This window comes from Podarcis filfolensis (genome assembly GCF_964270895.1).
Source record: "Podarcis filfolensis genome assembly, chromosome: 15".
Taxonomy (NCBI): Eukaryota; Metazoa; Chordata; class Lepidosauria; order Squamata; family Lacertidae; genus Podarcis; species Podarcis filfolensis.
The window spans coordinates 26758692-26778151 of NC_139618.1; the positions used below are offsets into that span (position 1 = coordinate 26758692).

The 19460-nt window shown below is 46.0% G+C and overlaps 1 protein-coding gene and 1 long non-coding RNA gene across 5 annotated transcripts in view; both read right to left on the bottom strand.

Moving 5' to 3' along the window:
• The window catches only part of ZBTB16 (zinc finger and BTB domain containing 16), a 192958-nt gene that overhangs the window by 77928 nt on the left and 95570 nt on the right, over positions 1 to 19460 (bottom strand). The window lies entirely within an intron of this gene.
• On the bottom strand, positions 5490 to 18314 carry LOC310750805. The gene is made up of 2 exons (XR_014542292.1): positions 12719 to 18314; positions 5490 to 12533 (listed from the first exon to the last, which is right to left on the bottom strand). It is a non-coding gene; the product is annotated as an uncharacterized lncRNA (long non-coding RNA).

Genomic DNA, 19460 nt, shown 5'->3' on the forward strand with positions numbered 1-19460 from the left:
TTCATCCTCTACTGGCAAACCACTCTCCCCATTTTCAGTTGCAGAGCAATAAGTTCTGCAGATAATCAGAGCTGTTCTGTTTTTCTTTTTCGGGGGTACTTCATTCCCTGTAGGCCTGTGGCTGCCATTGGCTTAGCTGCTGTGATGCCAGAGCAGGCCTGGGCAGCAGAGTGCTAAGGGTGCTGCATCGGAGAAATGAGAATCCTCATCCCTAAAGGTCAAGGCAGACCTTTTTATTCATATAGGTAGCATGGGCTGTATCCAATATTGTCTGTCAGCTAGTGTGAGGGCTCTTGTATTAGCAGACAGGCTAGTTTCGATGTAGCACAGCAGAGGAATCCAAGTCAATAGATGTGCCAGGAGAAACTCAGGGTGCAATCTGCTCATGCATCCTCTGATACAACAATGTTCTGCTGGCACATGTACAGCAGAATACCATTAAATGACTCACACACATTGGATACAACCCTGTAAGTACTGCCTGAGCTTTCAAATTATGACATGTCATGACAAACCAGTCAACAGTTTCAAAGGAGGATGCTTACAGGACTGTGCAATGGTGGGTGAGCCTGGCATCAAATAATGGTTTGGGGGCTAAGCCCTAGCAAATAAGGCTCAGAAATGCACTGGGGATACCTGCTTCAAGCTTGATATTTTGTACAAAACAGACACAAGACAGCAGTGAAAAGTGTATTTACTCAGAAGGAAGTCCCAGTGTGTATAACAAAACCGATTCCTAGGAAATACATACAGGATTGAAGTCTAACTGCATTCAGCAGGCATATATGCCTCTAAAATATTAGGAAGGGGGAGACATTCTGAAGAGACATTTCAGATTCTCGTGACGCCCCATCAGATTGATCACTGCTAGTCATGTGCAAGAACACCCAGGTTTTTAGACACCTGGGCAATCAGATGCCTGGGAATGTTTAAGCCCCAGGTGGCACCCAAAGCAGCTGCTCATCTGCCCGTGTTTTTTATGTCCCTTCTTTGGAAAACAAGAGTGAGCTGCATTTGAAACTCAGGTGCAGGATCTTAATGTTCGCGATGATTCACTTTCACTTTTCTCGTTGGCTGCATTACAGCAGAAGGAAAGCAGGGACAAGGGGGAAGAGGAGGAGGAAATGGCTGGCAAAACAAGCCTGGTTCCATCTGGAGAAAACGGGGTGCTTCCATTAGAGAAAACACAAGCAGAACATTTGCAAACAATGCTAACCCGGAGGAGGGAACGCCACACGGTAATGGCCAGTTCAGCTCATTCAGGCGGAAGAGCCATCTACAATAGCATCCTCTTCACACAGTCAGCAGACAAATGCCAGGTGGAATTGGACGGGTTGTGGTAACTTGTGTGTGTGTGTGTGTGTGTTTGTGTGATGCACTCTTTGTGTCCTCAGAGGCCCTTTCCTCCTTTGCTTGTTCCAGAGCTCAGCCCTGGCACTAAAACTAAAAGTAGTCTAATTCAGGGCCTATTGCTCAGGAACACATTTCCTGCCCTGGGAAGCTGCTTTTTAAAAAATAAATATTTTTTTTTATTAATAACACTCCAATTAATAACATATCAAATCTTGCCACATCATAATACAAATAATAAAGCCAGTTATACATTCCGAATTATATAATTTAAAGAGACTTCTCATGTTCTGGCTGGTCAGGGGGAAGGAAGTCTCTTTAAATTATATAATTTGGAATGTATACAGTGGTACCTCGGGTTACATACACTTCAGGTTACATACGCTTCAGGTTACAGACTCTGCTAACCCAGAAATAGTGCTTCAGGTTAAGAACTTTGCTTCAGGATGAGAACAGAAATTGTGCTCCGGCGGCGTGGCGGCAGTGGGAGGCCCCATTAGCTAAAGTGGTGCTTCAGGTTAAGAACAGTTTCAGGTTAAGAACGGACCTCCAGAATGAATTAAGTATTTAACCCGAGGTACCACTGTAATTGGCTTTATTATTTGTATTATGATGCGGCAAGATTTGATACGTTATTAATTGCCCTGGGAAGCTGCTGATGCTATACATCAGTGGCGTAGCATGAGGAGGGCCACAGGGGCGGTTGCCCTGGGTGCAAAATGCTCAGGGGCACAAAATTTCAACACTTGATGCTGCCTCATGCAGCCACATGCTTCCATTGCTGGGCTCCATTGAAAATGGCTTCTCTATATGAACCATGAAGTGACCTCTCCAGACAACGGAATGACACTTCTTTTACTATCTCTGTGGCTGCAATCTCCTGGGCGACGCAGACACCGTTAGGCAGTTGAATGCGCATGTGTACTCCGTCTGCTTCCCTCTGTCCCACCTACCCTCTCCACATGGCCCTAAAGTGCCGGCAACCCACGCTACGTCACTGGCAGAGATGACACTGCAGGGTCACTAGTCTTTTGGGGTCAGTGGGCGTATTTGGAATTTTGAGAAAATATCATGGCCACTGGTCACAAAATGGCTGCCACCTGGCTGCCACATAGCACAAAATTACTGCTATACCCGTGTGGTATAAAACAAAATGCCTGCACAACTAAAAACCAGTAAAGAGCCAGGATCTCAAAAAAGTCCGGGCATACCCTCTCATCAATGGGGAAAAAGCAGCTACATCAGCTGCCGCCACACTCATTCACAGAGAGAAGCAACGTGCACCTCTCCTCTGTTTGGGATGGAAGGGAAGGAGGGTTTCTGACCCTGGCATCCAATGAAATGTTGTCCTGCTTAAGGAAGCATGTTCAATGTAGGAGATAGAGACATTGGGCCAGGGCAAATAGTCCCTTTTGCATTATGGGTTTTTGAAGGGATGTTCACTGAGACCATTCACAGGCCCCCATGAGGGGGCTGGTGGGCACAGTGGTACTCATGGAAGCCATGTTGGCAAGTCATGTGATATTGGGTAGATGGACCAATGTACCTGGTTTCTGGCAGTGGCACAGACTCAGACATTAGCCAAAACAGAGCATTTCCTGGGGAGAATAAGTGGGTGCCTTCTTTTCATTGACAGGTTCTGACTGGGCAACATATCTGGGGTAGCAAACCCTGTTTTTCTACCCCAGTGATACTTGGCCAGAAAGGTTGAGTTGCATGGAGCCATTTCCTATGCAAAGACATCTCCCCCCACCTCTATAGGAACATTGTGGTCCAGGGCTCTGGGGATGAAATTTAACCCATGGTGAAAGGGGATGGACTATATAGCTTTTAAGAAGAAATGAACAAAGCAAAATACTTCCGTAAGCAACCAGGGAGAAGAAATGGAAGAAATATTTCTGAGCAACGAATAACAAGTGGAGCATTGCCCTCATCTATTGGGGAGGTTGTTTTTTTTAACAGGGGGGAAGAATCCTGGAGATTTTAAAATAAACATCTTGAATGTTCTGATGAGATACGCATGCTTGGTTATATAAGGGGAGTACAGAGCGTACCAAAACAGCCGACCCGCAAAAGCTGTCAGAACAATAAGTGCAGACACAGGGCATCTTACGACAGGCTACGCTGTACAGTTTTATTTACAGTACCTCTTATCAGTCAGGGAACAGTACGCAGCCTGCCAATTTTCAAAGGCTAGAACTGGGTGTTCTTTCTTTTGCTCAAGTAGATGTGTACGCCAGGCAGGGAGGTTTCTCTCCCCCCCTTTCTCTAAATCAAATCAGCAAAACAAAAAGTGATACCAAGCCAGAAATCTTGCCGTGTATGCATGCATAAAAGGACTTGTTTGGAGGGCGGGGGGAAGGGGGGGGAGAGAAAGAGTGTTAAAGCCAAGGCAGAGAACAGAGCGATTGAATATGCAAATAGTTCAATGTTAATTTTACTATGTGAGTCACCAGGAAAATGTCAGCCAGCATCAGTGCTTATTACACCAGGGTTTCAGAAAAACAAGGAGAGATATTTATTAAAAGCACGGAACATCGGGGATGGAACATTCAAAAGCAATACATCAAGGGATGGTTATTTACAGGCTTTTTTTCCTTCTTCCTTTTCTTTTAAAACCTCTTGTTGAAGCTAGCAGCTTTAATGTAAACAGGTTTGCCCCCCCCCCCAATAAACAATGTTTTAGGTGGGATTTTTTTGTGGGGGACGGGAGAAGGGAGAAAAGATAAAAGGTGGTATTTTTAGCAAGTTGTTTCGACTTGCCTACAGTATAAAGATATCTTCCGATGACTGACCCTGGAGAGATGGGACCCCGTGTGCTGCCAAGAGTCAGCTGTGTGTTTGAGAACATGCCTCATCCCCTTGGCACCAGCTCCTCGGCCGGTCTTCCGCTGGTGTTTGTACAAGCAGATTTATGGGCCCTCTGCTTAATAAAGATACTTGCTCAACTCAGCTGGCAAAAACAGGCGGCTTTTTCCATTCAGGCAGGATTCTGCAGAGTCACCGAGGTCCTCTGGAATGACAGCAAGTCCTCGCTATGCTCTACCCTCTCCCTCACCCCAGGCCCTTGACCTGTGTCCTTCCAGCGTGGGTGACTGGAAGAAAGTTGGCACCTGCAATTCATACCCCTTTTGCAAAAGCCCAAGGCAAGCTCCCTGCTCTTCCAAAACCAATTCCCCTCTTTGCCGTACAGTCACAATCCAGGAATATTTGCAGCTGACCCAGCACTCATTTGGCTGGAAAAGGTGACAGCAATGGGCATAGATGGGGAACAGAGGCATAAAACCAGAGGCTGGCAAATAACTCTGAATTCTGGGGAGAAACGTTTCCAAACTCAACAGTGAGCAAAAGCCTGCCTCAATGTCCCAAAGACTTGCTATCTATTAAAAGCTATAGGAGAAAGTTTAACAGTTCTACTCGTCTAACTCTTGATGCTCAACAGGTAGATGAAACCTTGAGGCACCAAGCAGGACTCTGTTGGTCTGTTGGGCATCAGGACCACTTGCATTTCACCTGGCTGGAGACTCTTGGGTTAGTCTGGAAACCATGGCCAAGTCCAGGTTTGCAGGACATTTAATCCAACCCCAGAAAGATTGGATCTTTGTATTGTCAACAGGCCTGGCCAATCTGGTAACATCATGCTGCCTGCCAATCACAAGGACTTATGGTGGCTACTTCTGTTTCCTTCTGTGCCCAAATACTGCTTGATTTCCACTAAAGCTAGTCCAAACTGCTTGCCCGCCACTGTACTGGATGGCCAATCTGAGGCTATCCCTCATGGCGAATTACTCTGTCCTTGTGAAGAGCAGGTTGAAGAATATTTTGCTCATGTGGTTCTTCACTATAATTTCAACGAAGATGACCTGATTGGTGGCTCCTGTTCTCCCAAAAATTTCCAGGTAGGGCTTCCAAATGGTATCTGATCTACCTTTTGGCAGACTCAAACAGATTATTAACAAAGAATTGGGCTACATTTCTCTTTCTGGCTGCAAAAACATGGAAGGCAATCTCCCCTGATAAATGCTATCCTGTCCAATGGCTGTTGCAATTTATAATCTGGTTATTTCTTATTAATTTCTTAACTTACTTTTCATCCCCATATTTTAAGGCAACATGCTGCATAGCTCACTTTAGACATGTTTTATATTTTCCTGATCTAATATACTTTGTAAGTTATTTTGCTTGTACAGTCATTAGTTTTTGGTTTGTTTGGGTTTGTGATCACATAACGAAGAGATTCGGTGTTCCCTTCAGTGTCAGAAAAGGACCCTGATGCTTGTGCACTTGGCTGGGTTTCCAGATTTGGGTCTGGAATTTGGGTTTGATCCTAGAGCCCTTGCTCATGGTTAACTTATAGTGGGAACATGTGAGCTGGGGTGGTATACAAATTCTTTATCCTTCACTGGTAGTTTTCATCTAAGAATCACCATCTGTATGCACTACAGGTAGAAGCTGAGAAGCCTTGCTGTGGCCAGGGTGGGAGAAACATGGTCAGGGTCAAGGCAGATAGTCCACAAGAAAAGGAAGAGAGGTGTAGCCAGAGGCCAAGAAGCAAGATGGTGGCCATGTGATACCTCCACTGTCAGAAGCAGTATGCTTCTAAATACCAGTTGCTGAGGAGCAAAAATGCAGGTGCACTCATTTGGGCTTCTCATTGGGCATCTGTGTGAGAACAGGATGCTGGGCAAGATGGACCACTGGCCTGATCCAACAATGTTCTCCTTTTGTTCTTAAGCAGTAGATAGGAAGTGGGCAGAACAGCCTGGAATTGAAGGAAAAGAGCAGGCTGCAGGAGGAAGTAGAAAAGCAGGTATTTGGAGTGCAAAGCCAAACATATAAATTGTCTCTGCTGTAGCACCTCAGTCCACGAAGAGGCTGGTCAAAGAACCCTGGGAAGTCAATCTTGTTTACTCAGAAGAGTACCAACCTCCATCCATCTCAGTACAATTATGAGTGGGATGGTGCAAGGCCGAGATCCATAAGCCCAGGTAATTCAACAACAGCGGAGGCAGGGACATACTTTGAAGAGCAGAGATTTGTACATTGGGCAGTGTGAGAACATAATGGGAGGCACAAGATGATTATGATAAACATGACTCAAGAGTGGATCGAATCAATTTCATACCTCCTTGGAAGCTAGAAAAGAATTTGTGGAAGGTTCTTTGATGGGCAGGGTGGTGGTGTGTGTGTGAATTGATAGGATAAGGAGTGGTGCTGGGGAATGTAGACATGAGAGGGAAATGAAGCAAAACAGAAAAGGGCAGCTGGGAAGAAGGGGCGGAGTCACAGAATCACAGAACTGTACAGTTGGAAGGGACCCAAGGGTCATCTAGTCCAAAGTAGGAATCACAGCTAAATAACCCATGATAGATGGCCACCCAACTTCTGTTTAAACACCTCCAAGGAAGGAGAGTCCACCACCTTAAGAGGTAGTCAGTTCCCCGGTCAAACAGAAAGTTCTTCCTAATGTTGAGTTGAAATCTCCTTTCTTGTAATGTGAATCCATTGGCTAGGGCCCTACCCTCTGTAGCCAATCTTTATTTAATTGCATCTATTTTTGCATCTTTTTTCCGGTACTATGGTGCCAAATTACCTTGAGATTGTATGGTATAAGGCGATACATAAATAAAATCCTTCTTGGCACTGTTGTGAGTCGGAGTGTTTTCCTGTCCAGTCAAACTGCTCTCTGGTGTCAGAGGCCTCCTTCATGTGATGAGGTGCATCACTTTCAGGTGTAGGAGACTCCCTCCTTCCCCCTCCACATATTTGATGTAAAGCATAATGCTCCCATTCTACCCATTTAGATATACGTTAGGTTTTGCCTTTGGTGGGTCTCCAAGGTGAAGGAAGTTCTTGGACAGCTCTTGGACACATGCAGAGAGCACCTCTCTATGCCACTGGTCTTCAACTTGTAGGTCATGGCTTGATTCAAGCTGGGTTGCAACAGGAGCACCACCACCATGGAAAAATATGGTAAAGGGTTTAAGAAATTGGTCCCCAAAAGCATATTTTAGTTAAAAGTGGGTTTAACCCATCTTATGCATCCTCACTAACTGACCACTAACTGAGTTAGAGGAACTCTTCTCTTTATGCAGTCACATCCTTGAGGCGTTTTTAAAAATTACCTTCTGTGGTTTCAAGCGTGTCTAACTGTTCCTGCAAATGGTCCAAAGCAGGCTTCCTCAACCTTGGCCCTCCAGATGTTTTGAGACTACAATTCCCATCATCTATGACCACTGGTCCTGCTAGCTAGGGACCATGGGAGTTGTAGGCCAAAAACATCTGGAGGGCCAAGTTTGAGGAAACCTGATCCAAAGCATAGTACAACTATGACCCATCCGTTATGGTCCGAGTCCATGGGACTTCCTGGGATGAGATCAAATATTGCATGTCTGTATGTTAAACTCTGGCTTCAGAATAAAAAAAAACAGCAAGGTGATCCATATTTTATTTTTATTTTTTGATTGCATTTATATACCACCTGTATCTTGCAAGGATCTCAAGGTGGTGTATATAGTTGTTCTCCTCCTCCCCATTTCATCCTCACATCCTCCCTTTGAGGGAGGTTAGGTTACGAGATGGTGACTGTCCCAAGGTCACCCAGTGAGCTTCGTGGCTGAGTGGGGATTCCAACCCTGCTCTCCCAAGTCCCAGTCCAACACTCTAACCACATCAGTCACAAAACAGAGCAACACCATAAGGACATAAGAGGAGTGTTGCTGGATGAGGCCAAGGGCTCATCTAGAACGACATCCTGTTCTTGCAGTGGCTGTGCGTCCATTATCTCCTGCAAATGTTGGGGGAATCAGCTGAACGGACCAGAAAAGGGGCAGTCAGGAGTGGGTGGGAGGGAGAAGAACAGAAAGCATTTGCTGGTCTTGAATATAAAACCACTGAATTCCATTTGGCAAATCTTCTGGAAAAAAGGGTTAGCACCTGGACATCCACAAATCCTTCTCTGAACTCTTACCTATTTTGCATTCGTTTAAAGAAGAAGGAAAAAAATAGATTCTCTTCTACCTCCCCTGGGCTTTGGCGCTGAAAAATGCAGAGGCAATTGATCAGCTGCCAGCTGTCTGCCCCAGCTCCTTAGAATAAAGCAGCAGCAAGTCTTTAATATCTGTCTATATCTTCTGCAAAACATCCAGCGGGTCACAAAATACGCAGCCGGTTAAAGGATAGCAGGCGGGGGGGGGGGGGAGCCTCCAAACACACTCATCTGTTCTGAAAGCACCGCTTTGCTATTTTTAGACACCCCATAATACTCCCCAATACCCATTCAGTTTAATGGCTTTATTGAGGAGAAGAACTGGGGCTCCCTGGTTCGTGGCACTTCTGATGTTAGGAAGTAGTAAAAATCTTCTAACTGGTTAAAAATGACACTCGTCCAATTGCCTTTGGTGTGTCTAAAACCTTAATTGTCGTCACCCAGCCTGCTGGATGTAAAGATTCTCGCCGGTTTTCATAGCTTTGATTTCTACTTTCTTCTCCCCATAATTGAGGTGTTACATTACATGGCGCTGTGCTTGGCATTTTCAGAAAGGGGCAAGGAGCTGGACACCTAAACACTCTGACGACCAAGAAGCTTTGCATACGAAACAGGAGGGGGGGGGAAACTTCTTCCTGAGTGGCATTCAGAGTTTCCCTTCATCTTTTTCTCTTTCATTTTAGGCCACGCAAGAAGCAAGAGCACTAAACTGTGCACTTTTCCTGTATTATTATCAGAGTATTATTAAAGTGTACCTGGCAACTAAAAATGACATCAAAATTGCTGCCTGAAAAACTGGAAAGATCTGGGTTGTAACGGAGGAACTGAAAACAGGTAATGTTGAGAATACACAACCGGCGATTAAAGTTTCAGGCAATGGTGGGGGAGAAGGTAAGATCACTAAGCAGAATTGCTGTCTATAACCACCATTAGTTTAATTTTATGGGGAAGCAACAGGCATAAGTTGCTATAGCACAAGAGACATATTCTTCTTTCAGCAGAGGCCAACCAAAAGATGATTCCGACTTCCCAAACACCCCAATTTTTCTTTTAAGTAATTCAGTTCAAATTTACAATTCCATGTTCTCAAGCAGATCACTGAAGAGCATCTGTTCGAACACTAAAATGACCTCGGCATTTTTTCTCCCCCCTTTGTTTAGGTGTACAAATGCCTTCCGTGAAACTGCCCGCCCCCACCCCACCCTCTGCCGCTGTCCACTACAAGGCCAGGTAAACAATGATTCATATTTTCCCAAACCTAGCCATTTTATAATTTAGCAAGGTGCCCATTGTTCTGTACCCATTAAACTGTTCTTAACTGCAGTGACATTTGAGGAGGAGGAGGATGGAAGGAGATGAAGAGTGAGAGAACGACGGGAAGGAGCAGTAAGAAGGTAAGACAGGATGGATTCAGAATGGTCAGATAAGGGACTTGCAGATTTTGCCAGGATCAGGAGTCACACTAAGAGACACCAGGAGAAGAATGCCATCTCCTCCAAGTTCAGCTAAGTCAACAGCACTTGTGAGGACAGGTGAAAAGATGAATAAGCTTGAAGCAGCATTCACTTCAGGGTAGGAGTGATACAACACTTATCACCTCTTAGGCATAAGAGTAAGACCATTTCTCACCTGTACTACCAAGACATCTCAATGCTAGTGATGCTTTCTTTGGCAGCATAAGCCTGTTTGCCAAAACCCCTTCAGTGTGTCTATTTCTCTTGCTGATACCTTTTATGAGTGCCAACAAATGGCCTAACCCATTGGCCGGCCTTCTGCATTCATCCTTCTAGAGCAGGGATGTCCAACTCCCAACAGACTGTGATCTACTCACATATAAAAAACTCGCAGTGATCAGGTCAAAGTTGTCAAGCTTTTTTTTTAGGGAGGAATGTCCCATTGGGGGAGCGGGTTCAGGTCTAAGTAGCTGAACAATATCACGTTATGGAGAGGAAAATTTCTGAATTGAGTAAGGGGGAGAGGTGGAAAGTCACTCATCAACAGGTTGCTAAAGAAACAATCTGCCTCCCAGCAAAAACTCCATCTGCCGTTTCAGCGATCATGCAAAAATGGAGGATGGGCCAAGGGGGTGGGGCTGGATGCTATTATGCCACCGCAAAGGAACCTCCTGGGGATTGACCAGTCAAACGCGACTGACCTGTTGGACATCCCTGTTCTAGAGCAACTGATCAGCACAAGGGCTCCACCCTGGAGGGAAGTGACAATCGACAGATATATCAATGGAACACATGGGATTGCTTAAGGGCTCCCAGGCTCTTCTTCCTTGTTCAAGCTGATTGGCTCCATTCACAGTGCGTGGGCTGTCAACCATAAGCAGATGTTGGCTTTCCTGCCAATCACATGAGCAGCGACCCACATCCCTTCTGTATAAAGAAAGGAGAAGTGGAAGAGTTGCCAGTTCCCAGCTTGTGCCCAGAGGATTAGTAACCCAGGGATGTCACAAAAACATTTAGGAGAGCCAGTCCATGAAGCCACCTCAAGATGTGATGCTGTCTTCAATGGACTGGTATAACTTAAATGGTTTCGTTTGCGTCCAGATTGGAAAGTATAACATCCCAGTCCAAGCTTCTTCATCCCCAATTGTTGCTGTATGTTGTGTTGAGCAACAATCTGGAAGCAGCTTCTCATAAGGCCAACTGATTAACCCAACCGATTCAGATCTACTGAAAAGAAAGAAAGCTGGAGAATCGGCATTTAGCCTCCCAAAGACACCTTCTGGAAACGTATTTTGAACATGATCCCATCATGCTGAAGTTCTGGTTGGTGATACCTAGTCCAACATCCTCTTCTCACAGTAGCCAACCGACGCCCCAGTGGGAAGCACACTGGGGTTATTTTTGAACTGGAAAGTAAATCTTCCCTGGGTCAGAACAGCTGGTGATTCTGGGTTTTATATGGTCTCCCACAATGTGGGATTAGTGGCTTGGATCGCTTGCCTGAGTCATCTGGAGTGGTTTGTTTGCTGGACTGTGTCAACATGGTGTGGGTCTGCTTGATTTAGCTGGCAGCTTGTGGTTCCTGGTGCTCTGGAATCTGGATGCAAGATACCAAGGAGTTCTCTTATGTAAGCCCATAGAAAGGAATGGGAATAGACAGTTCCTGGGTGCAATTGGTCTCTAGTGATGTAATAGCTTGCTCCTCAGCTAACAATTGTATTTTTTATTCAGCTTTGTCATGGCCAATGAATAGTACAATAAAGTTATTTGGATTGGAGCTAACAACTGAGCTTTTTGGCCAAACCAAAAGAAACTAGCAAGATAAGAAGCTGAACTCAGAGTAAGACTATACAGCTGAAGGGGTGGGATTGTGTAGTTAGGACAGTGCTAGACCTCTCTCAGCCCAATACCTAGGATAGGTGCTGCCAGTCAGAGCGGGATGCATGGAGGCAGATGGGCAAAGACCTCACCTGGCATAAGGTAGACCTTTCTGCTCCAAAAAGAAACTAATATGGTGGTGGTGAGTTGGGATGGGGCATAAGTTCAACTGAGTTTATATTTAAGAGCTGAAGATTCACATTTTCTGAACGAGCGGGAGAATCGAAACACAGACAGAATCTGAAATTTATTTGAAATTCACACTTTTCCAAATTTCGTAATGCAGTTCTCTAACCAAACAACGTTTACAAAACTGCATTTAACAGAGGAAACTGTGGCTAAAAATGAATGTATTGGTGGAGCTAGTTTACATTAGTCCAAACTGCAAGCAAAAAAATGTGTTTTATTAAGAGATATTCGCAGGAAAAACCTAAAGGAATTTCATAAGGATTAGGGGAAAAATTCACAAATGGCTGCAGAAGTATGGAGAACTGAAACAGACTGCAAAACTGAGAAACTGAGGGACCTGAAATGGGTGGATCCCGCTGAGACCATATAACACTGGTACTGAAAGACCTCAATTGGCTCCCAGTACATTTCCGGGCACAATTCAAAGTGTTCGTGCAGATCTTTAAAGCCCTAAATGGCCTTGGGCCAGTATACCTGAAGGAGCGTCTCCACCCCCATCATTCTGCCCGGACACTGAGATCCCGCTCTGAGGGCTTTCTGGCAGTTCCCTCCCTGCGAGAAGCAAAGCTACAGGGAACCAGGCAGAGGCCTTCTCGGTAGTGGCACCCGCCCTGTGGAATGCCCTCCCATCAGATGTCAAGGAAACAAACAACTATCTGACTTTTAGAAGACAGCTGAAGGCAGCCCAGTTTATAGAGGGCGGTCCCCGGGCGTACCTGGCCTTAAATGGGCTAGGCCACGCCTCCCCCGCCCGGGGATTCCCTCGATCTCGTGGTGGCTAAAGGCCAGCCCCCGCGGGTGTGCGAGGGGGGGCCCACAACCCCACCTCCTCCCAAGCTCGGAAGTGGCTTTAGAAGACAGCTGAAGGCAGCCCGGTTTATGGAAGTTTTTAATGTTTGACATTTTTTGGTGCTTTTAATTTTCTGTTGGGAGCTGCCCAGAGTAGCTAAGGAAGCCCAGCCAGATGGGTGGGGTAGAAATAATAACTTATTATTATTATTCCACCTCTAGTGGTGAGCTGCTTCCAGCCTGAGCCTGGGCAACATGACCTCCCCACTAGATGGGACCCCTGAGGTGCTGGGATGTGTCCCTGGTTGCACAGACAGGACTTACACACAAGCCCTTCAAAACTTTCCCGTTTTTCATCATAACAATGACCATTCCGTTAGCATAAAACATAGACCACGCCACCCAAACTGATCAGGGGATAAAGGCACACACCCAGAGACACTCCCCTCTCCCGTATATTTAGCCTGTTTACACCGAAAGCGCCACGAAAATGAACAGTCACGTTCTTGGCATCAACCTTTGCTGTTGAGTTCAGGCCAGAACAACTCCAAACAGCATCCCCTTTTCCAACCACAGTTTCATAACTCGCATATTTTCTGACGCTGCAATCCTCAGAAATTTCACAGGCACCAGATACTCCCTTCCCCTGCTAGCCAGTGAGGGCCATGTGCTATTAATTAAAATAAAACATGGGCTATATTTGTATAGTGTGAGTGTTAAAACTGATGAGAAAATTGGGGGAGGGAAGCAAGAGGAAAAGAAGGAGGAGGGAGACAAATATGGATTTGTAAAAAAAAAAAAAGTAAAAAAAGTGGCAAAGCAAATTTATGCATTGCCGTCACTTTACTACCTAATTAATTCAGTCATTTTTTTTAAAAAAAAATCCAACCACAATTTTATTTATGTTCCATTTACCACATCAAAAGTGCAAAGGGGAAGGGGGGGAGAACACGCACACACAACAACACTCCCCACACACTGATGCTAAAATAATACCTCAAGGCATCTATTTTTAATCAGTCTAAAAAAACACAAAACGCTGGATTCTATACAATCTCTCTTGGGCAGACCACCAACGCTCGGAAAGGGAAACAGCCAAGTCTTCCAAGCGCCCTTGCTGGCTGCTGAAAACTGTTCTTGACAAAAAGAGAGAGAAGGAGAGAGAGAGAGAGAGAGAGAGAGAGAGAGAGAGAGAGAGAGAGAAGAAAAAAACCCCACAGAAATCCATAATGGCCTCAGGCTCCTCTCCAATCTATTTTCTGCTCAGCTGGTTTTAAATGAAGTTATTATGAGTCATTAAAACACCCGCAAGCTTGTGGAAGTCAGCCAATTACAATTTTAAATTTAGCCTGTTCTCTACCCCAGTCCTTGGTTTCTTCTGTTGCCCACAAAAAGCCACTGGGTTTGGTCTGGTTTAATTTCTCTCTGTGTGTGTGTCTGCTCCTTGCACCCCCAAAAAAGACCCCCCTCTCCTCCACACCCAAATTTCATTCAAATTTCACATATATATGCTTAAAATCATATTGCATAAAGAAGCAGATGGGATAAAATGTCACACACAGAGACCTTCCCAGTTTTGCATGTCTCAGATTACTACTACTACTACTACTAATTCTATCACACATATACTCATCAAAAGTGCGTCTTAGTTTTTGTTTTGAATGTACATATAGTTCAACAACAGACGTCTAAGCGGAGCATGACTGTCAGGGTGACGTCATCATACCTGAGGTCTTATTTCATTTTCAAACCTACAGGGTAATGGTCTGGGCCAGACTATTAAAGGAATATAATGCCTGCCCCTGACAACTCCCAACGTCCGTGTAAGTGAATCCCTTCCTGAAGGATCAGTCACGCAAACCACGCTAGACTGTTGCAATCCTGGTGCAGAAGTAATTGGCATCATCTCCCCAAATCCACATTGGGCAAGGGGGACAAAGACCCTAGGAACAGAGGAAGACATGGAGGGCAAGTCCCGGGAGCTGAACCAGACGCTCTACCACTGATCTAGCAGGCCCTGGTGTCAGGAATCAATAACTATTTCAGGGTCTTCTGCAAACCCCATCCATGTTGTGGCCGGAAGAGATGGTCCACCCCCTCTAAATGGTGCCCAGAGGGCTCATCCTCCCTACTGGAAGCACAGAAGCATCCCCACAGCAGCCTTGAAAGGCAGGCCTGTATGAAAAGCATCACTGCAATGGAGCTGGAGAGTTTTAGATGGCATCCTGTGATCACTTGGTATCCTCTGAGTTACAGCAAATGTTTGGATTCTGAGCCTTCCTGACTCCCCTGAGGCAGCTGCTAATGCCTAGATGGCTGCCACCGGACTGTTGTTAGCCAGGGCTCCCGCTTCTTCCCTGGACCAGCTTTTCGCCGCCCGTCCATACGGCTGCGATGAGCATCCCGCCCTATGCTAATAGCCGCAAGACAGATGAATGCTCAGGTGTCACTGATAATATGGCTTCTGCCTCTCACCCTCCCTCCTCTCCGTGAGCAGACAGTGAGGGGCGGCTGAGAGCTTTCTCAGCGCGCCACCAAGACATCAATTCTGCCTCTTGATTTCCTTCAGACAACAAGAGCGCGAGGCATGCACGCTCAACGGGCAGCTTCTTTAAAGGGAATTTTAGAAGCGGTGGGTGGGAAATCAGCATTTTGGAGTGGAAAGCACAGGGGAGGCAGGCTCAAAGGCACCCGGGCCACTCTTCCCATGAGGAGTGCAGTCAGACGCTTGTGAATCTGCGGAACACTGCTGAGGATGGAAAGAGTGGAGCATCTATTTTGGGTCCGTGTGTCATTTTGGTTCAGCAAAATAACAAACAAACCCCCAAACCACACACACACACACACACACACACAAGAGAAAGTAAGGTTATTACATAATTGCTGCTCCCCCACCCTTAAAGTAATGTTCTATCCAACAGACTGAGCTGGGAAGGGGTGGGGTGGGATGGGGGCGATGGCGACAAACCCCATTCCAAAAAACCCAACAGCCTGTGTTCCGTTTCAGAAGGCACAGAGTGTACTGTACGGCCTATAAAACTCCAAAACAGCCTCCAGACACTTCTGCAATCGTCCTCCATCAAAACACTTTGCCTTGCATACAAAAATAAGATACAGGGCTGAACGGAATACACAATCAGGCCATTACAGTACAGGGAGGCTGCTACTTAGCAACGAGGGGGCTTTAAAGCTGAGATGCAGGAGAGGAAGCAGAAATCTGTCGAGCCTGTTGGGCAAATGATAAACATTAGCAGGTTTTTGTTGGGTTGGGTTGGGGGGGTTGAAGGGGGAACTACAGAAGCCGTGCAAAAAAAAAAGAGGGGGTGAGGAACAATAGTGTGTGTGCTTTTTTGGACTGCGTACATTAAAATAACAAAAGGGGGAAAGGAGAGGGCAAAGGTTCTGAATAAATAAATCAGCTCATCATCTGATCTTCAGCTGACGGCTAGCTGCAAACATGGTTGAAGTCCCGTTGCCTCCACACCACCCACCTCCCCAAAAGCATGGAGGGGTGTTTTCTAATACAGTGACCTCCGCTGAACTCTTAGAGTGTTCTCCATCTTGTGCAGAGGTCTACCAGCTTTTTAAAAAATGAAATGAAATGAAAACATGAAGGACTGGCCAGAGGGTGGAGAACCCATACAGTTCGCAGAACCGCCAACGGCACCGGACAAAAAAAATCCATGACTTATTGGCTTTCAGAAGGGTCTCTTAGCATCATCTTTGGTGCACGGTTGGGGGGGCGAAGGGGGGCTCTCGTCAGAATGCCGTAAATAGCGGAACGGAAGGGAGTTTTAAAAACAAGAACGAGAGACAGGCAAACAGGAGTGCTGAGAAATAAAATTTATTTCATCAGGTAAAGGTTGCTGGGGGTGCGGGAGGGGAGGGAAACATGCTGGCTGGCTGGCTGCATCAGCAGCAGCAAAGATCTTTGCCAGAACAGGAGCTCAGACGCAAAACCATATTATTCTAGTCAGCTTAAACTCTGAAAGCTGGGGGGGGTGGTGGTGGTTTGAAAGGCAGGAAGGCGGGGTGGGGGAGAGAGAAAGAAATGTATTTTTCATCAGCAAGTGTATAATTTATAAACAGCATTAAACAGTTTGTGTTTTCTTTCTCTCTCTCTCTCTCTCCCCCCCCCCCTTCTCTTGGGTTGGACGGCACTCAAGCCTGCATTAATTTCTGCTCTGGGTACAGTGTGTTCTTGGAGCCGCATCTGCCAGTGATCATAAACTCTCTGGAATGCTGGCAGAACATCCAGACCCTGCCAGCAAGCCGATGACATCACTCTGGGAATAAATTCGGGATGGCGGCCAAAACTCGAGGCGGCGAGAAGGGGAGGGGAGAAAAGGAAGAGAGTGGGGTTTTTTTTAGAGAGACTCTGGAACAACATGAGCACTTCCTTTTCCTCTTGCTCTTTAAAAAGCCCGCTCCTTTGGGTTGCATCCAACTCACTTTTACTCAGAGTAGACCTACTGGAATTAGTGGGCCGAAGTCAGCTATGCCTGTTGGCTTCAATGGGTCTGGTGTCAGCATGACGGACGTTGAATGGATACAACCCTTTGGGATCATTTAGAGCAGTGGTGATGGCCTCCTGTTGTCCGGCTCCAACTCCCACTAGTCCCAGCCAGTGTGGGCAGTGGCCAAGGATGCTGGGAGCTGGAGGCCAACTGGGATAGCTCAGCTGGTAGAGCATGAGACTCTTAAGCTCAGGGTTGTGAGTTTGAGCCCCGCGTTAGGTGAAATATTTCTGCATTGCAGGGGACTGGAATAGGCGAGCCTTCCGATTCTGTGATTCTGTGAACATCTGGAGGGCCCCAGATTAGCCACTCTGATCTAGAGGAAAAGATACTTGATTTTTAAAGGTGTCCCTAGAACTACCTGAAAATAAGTCTTTGAGGGCAACAGTGAAAGGAAGGGAGGGAGAGACCAATGCCAAATGACTCACGTTAAAGGAGGGCTGAGTGGATACCATGGAATATTCATAAACAGCCTCACTGCTTAGGGGGGAAATGAAAGCACAAGAATATTGACACACCATGCAGATTCTTTGAATGATGTGGGAAACTTGTTTGACTAAGGGAAGTAGAGTGGAATAGAGGCAAGGCACTGGATATTGTGGGTGGAAAGGGCGCAAGGTGCAGGAGCAGGAAAATGAGAAAGTACGGAGTCCAGTGGCAGGAAGAACAAGAGGCAGGAGGGTGGAGAAAGAAAGGAGGCCAATAAACTCCTTCCCCATGAATTCTCATTTCTGAAACACACAGGCTTTGGTCAAGAAGGTTGCAACTGGGTAGCAAGAAGATGGTCCTGATTATTATTGGAGGGAAGCAAGACTTGGGGTGTTAGATAGGGTTGCATTTGAGGCCTTGCATCAAAATAAGCAGGATAAGGAGGGCTGCTGGTAACAGTTTGGTTGCTGTCTCTCCCCCCCTCCCCATTTAGGTCTTCTTTTGTTATCCAGTGCATTTTGCTGCCCCTTGTTCAGCAGCCTCATCTGCACCAGGCTGCCAAATCCACCTGTCTGTCTCTAGCAGGACACTTATTCTTGTCACACAAGCAGATGAAGTCGAATAGCCGGCACCGCCTCATCTTCCCTCTATGGAGACATAGACATCAGAGGGAAGGGAAAGGAAGGCAGCCTCTCCCTTTCAAGGCTCTCATGAAGATGAGGAAAGACCCCCCCGGGACCCCCAAATTTTGATTGCACCCAGTATATTGCTCCAGCAGTCATGTTGCAAAGGATGCTTGAAGTTGACTGTTCATATAAACAGCAACAGACCCAGAATGAGCCAAAAGGTGAGAATAGGACCTTCTAGGGTGAGGGACTTCTCCATTTGCTTATGTCATCAGATCAACAGGTGCCATGGACACTCATGGTCCTATATCACCAGAATTTGGGAGGTGTTAAAAAGCATCCTCCACTTTCAAACTGGCATAAGATCTGTGGATCTTGGGAGATGCTGGTGGCAACTCACTCACGGTGGCAAGACTTGGGTCATCAATGTACAACCCAGCTTCAGAGTTTGCCTTTGCAGCCCTGCTCACTGGGAGCAGAAATGCCCCACCACATTGATGAGGGCATATGACTGGGTTGGAAAGATCTGTAGGGAAAATGGATTGCTGCCACTCTCATTCACCTGAAACCCATCCTCAACCCATCTCTGCAATTGTCAAAATAACCCTTGTTGAGGAACCGGAGCAGAGATGGGTATCTTGGGTTCCTTATCCCAGCACACTAGTCTGTTCCTGTCTGCCCAAAGCAAAAGGGTCACACGTGTGAGTTAGGAGGCAGAAAGTGTGGCCAATCTGAGTTGGGTCCAGAGTTTGTAGTTACCTATCAGTGCCTTAGGAACATTCCATTTTTACCATATGCCACTGCCCCACATGTTCCATGCCTATGCTAACAAATAGGGTTTGTGTGCTTTGGATACCTATAGTTATTTCAAGCATGCATGCAATGGTTGCTATAAACACTGCCATGAGAAAGCACACCCACACAAAACTATAGACAGAAGGACAATGATGGAGTGGTTTTATTGGAGAGTGGCACTGTGAGTGTTGATCTTTATGCCACTTGGTACAACATTTCGCAACACTGTGCCTCTGTGCTCTTTGTAGTGCCCATGTTGTGATTATCTGCTCATCGGCCTTACAAAGGCACCATATGCAAAAATGACATTATTATTATTTCTAAATATTATTCAGCTCATCATCTGCTTTGCACAAGCGTTTCGAGCAAACGTACAAATGCAAGCAAATGCACAATGCAACAGAGGAAAACAAAATAATTAAAAAACAAAGCAGTCAAACCATAA